The sequence below is a fragment of the Dreissena polymorpha genome, chromosome 13, assembly GCF_020536995.1.
Source record: "Dreissena polymorpha isolate Duluth1 chromosome 13, UMN_Dpol_1.0, whole genome shotgun sequence".
NCBI lineage: Eukaryota > Metazoa > Mollusca > Bivalvia > Myida > Dreissenidae > Dreissena > Dreissena polymorpha.
Window position 1 is genome coordinate 68,962,747 of NC_068367.1, and position 2,689 is coordinate 68,965,435.

At 36.7% G+C, this 2,689-nt stretch overlaps 2 non-coding genes across 2 annotated transcripts; one reads left to right on the forward strand and one right to left on the reverse strand.

Annotated features, from left to right (window-relative positions):
• Positions 1-270: 270 nt before the first annotated feature.
• Trnap-ugg (transfer RNA proline (anticodon UGG)) lies at positions 271-342 on the reverse strand. Its single transcript has one exon. It is a non-coding gene; the product is annotated as a tRNA-Pro (tRNA).
• A 245-nt stretch (positions 343-587) lies between these two features.
• Trnap-agg (transfer RNA proline (anticodon AGG)) lies at positions 588-659 on the forward strand. Its single transcript has one exon. It is a non-coding gene; the product is annotated as a tRNA-Pro (tRNA).
• Positions 660-2,689: the final 2,030 nt, after the last annotated feature.

Genomic DNA, 2,689 nt, shown 5'->3' on the forward strand with positions numbered 1-2,689 from the left:
TCCAAATATGTTGACATGAGTTGTAGTCGTGTTGTATATTATAAGTTACACATGTCACAGCTCTGATTTGATAATGTTATTAACTGCTCGTAAAGTATAATGTAATTCTTCTCACATATTTACATTTGAGATACATCAGATTTTTATAACTGTATTGTATATTATATGATATATGTCTTGAATAAAGCTATATTCTGGAAAAGAAATATTGAAGAAATAATTACAATCAGTTTGATACAATTTGGGAGGCATACCATCTGCAAAATATTGGGGCTCGTCCGGGATTTGAACCCGGGACCTCTCGCACCCAAAGCGAGAATCATAACCCTAGACCAACGAGCCACTCATGTACTATCAACGTCATTTGATGCGACAGGTCTTATGAAGATAAGTTAGATTTCCAGTTACAATGCAATCATACACCTAGACCAACGAGTCGTTCTTTCATTCATAAATTCACCGCAATGTGATAAGAAAGGTCAAATAGTTAGATCGCCAGTAATTGTTGTGCAATCGTTATCAATTATTAAGGCGTTGCAGTTGTTTTATCTGCCTAAGTTTTCTATAAAAAATATGTATATACGTATGGCTCGTTGGTCTAGGGGTATGATTCTCGCTTAGGGTGCGAGAGGTCCCGGGTTCAAATCCCGGACGAGCCCAAATCTTTTGTGCATTGAGTCGAATAAAAATATTATTAAGTCAATTTGCAAACGTCATGATGAACTAGACTCGTTGGTTTCGGTGTATGAATCTGATGTACATACAATACCGTACAATGCTTAATGAAATCTTGGTGGGCACATTTTAAATGGATGTTCATAATACCGTTATATTCATATATCACTCATTTCACCTTTCACTCAATTACGTTGAACACATATATTCTTACTTCATCACGTTCATCATTTATTAACCAGCAGAAGCATGTGACAGGCATAAGTCAGTAAACAGAAAACATAGTAAACTGTGTAATATACTTCCTACTCTATGGTACAATGTGTAAAGTTGATGTAAAACATAGAAATCTAAGGCCCAATTTTCCTTCCATTTCGTAGCAGTGCCCAAGCAAGTTCATTGCAATGAGAATTCAATACTCTCAATGCATTAAGCTGTTTGTCACGTTCAACGAGTCCTCCATATGTAAGGTACGTAGATAGTGGACGGACGAGCATCAAACTCAGCACTTTCCATGAGTAAGTGAGTGAGTGAGAGAGTGAGTGAGTGAGTGAGTGAGTGAGTGAGTGAGTGAGTGAGTGAGTGAATGAGTGAATGAATGAGTGAATGAGCGAGTGAGTGGGTGAGTGAGTGAGTGAGTGAGTGAATGAGTGAATGAGTGAGTGAATGAGTGAATGAATGAGTGAATGAGCGAGTGAGTGGGTGAGTGAGTGAGTGAGTGAGTGAGTGAGTGAGTGAGTGAGTGAGTGAGTGAGTGAGTGAGTGAGTGAGGCTAATCAAATGTTTTATGAGGCTAAATTAAAGAATATGATTCTGCAAGTGCAAAAGACGTCACTAGCCGGTAATACATGTACCCACTGAACAAGACACTACATTTCGGGCATAACATATATCCTATAGCCTCGGCATTCATAATAGAAAGTATTAAATCATGATGACAACTAGTTTACATTTACAGGTAAAGAGCTCAATGGCCTGTACTTTACCCCAAATTGAATGGTCCATATTTTTTATGTTACAAAGAGGATCTGACACTTTTGCCGTCCAGGTGATATTCAACTTGAGGTGTGAAATTTATCTTTTATTGGTTTGCTCCGCAACGTTGTCGGCAAAGGTTTCATTGTAAGCTGCGTCAGTATACTATCACTTATTCACGCGGAACTGTCAGCTTTGATTTTGTTTAAATAAAAAAAAATGCGATTTATGATGAACAATTAATGTTAGACCATCAACAACAATCCTTAACTTTGTATACTCAAGACGATTGATGATGTTAACACCAACACGTTTTAAAAACAACATTGTGCTACTGCTGATATGTTAGAATGATGTGTTAATTAAGTGAGTTTTAATATCATGAGACGTATCGGTAATCATTGTATGTATGCACCATGCTATTATGTGATCGGTTTAGATAGGTGTCGATAGGTTGACATAAGTCAGCCGATGAATACCCTAGTTCACGAATCAAACCCGGTATCTCTCGAGCTTGAGCTCCAACAGGCTTTACGACAGAAAACTGTTTGATTTTGCTGAATGCAAATCATATAGATATTCTCTCTGCATGCGTCGTGCTTTGACAACAAGAGTGGCTTTTTTTTCATCTAAATGTTTTCAATTTTTGGTAAACGTTGAGCAATTCGGTTTCTAACATTCATGCAATCTTAACAATTAAGCTCAATTCGTTAATAATAGATGTACACACAGGATTGAGGACATCATATACCATGGGTATTCAACATTTCTTCGTCTGCATAGTTTGGCTTAATTTTATCGTACGAGGTTTGTTCGTTTTATTTGCCTCATTGAAGTTTGAATGTCTAAATATCGTACACTCAAATTGTGTGTTATCTTTTTTATTGAACACATATATAGCACATTAACGCACGAGTTAAACATATCAAGGTGTATTGTAAAGCATCGTCTGCTATATACATTATCGTCCGTGAAATGCAACCCTATCGAATCATCTAACACCAAATTGTTTAAGATTATTTATCAGTTAACACATTTA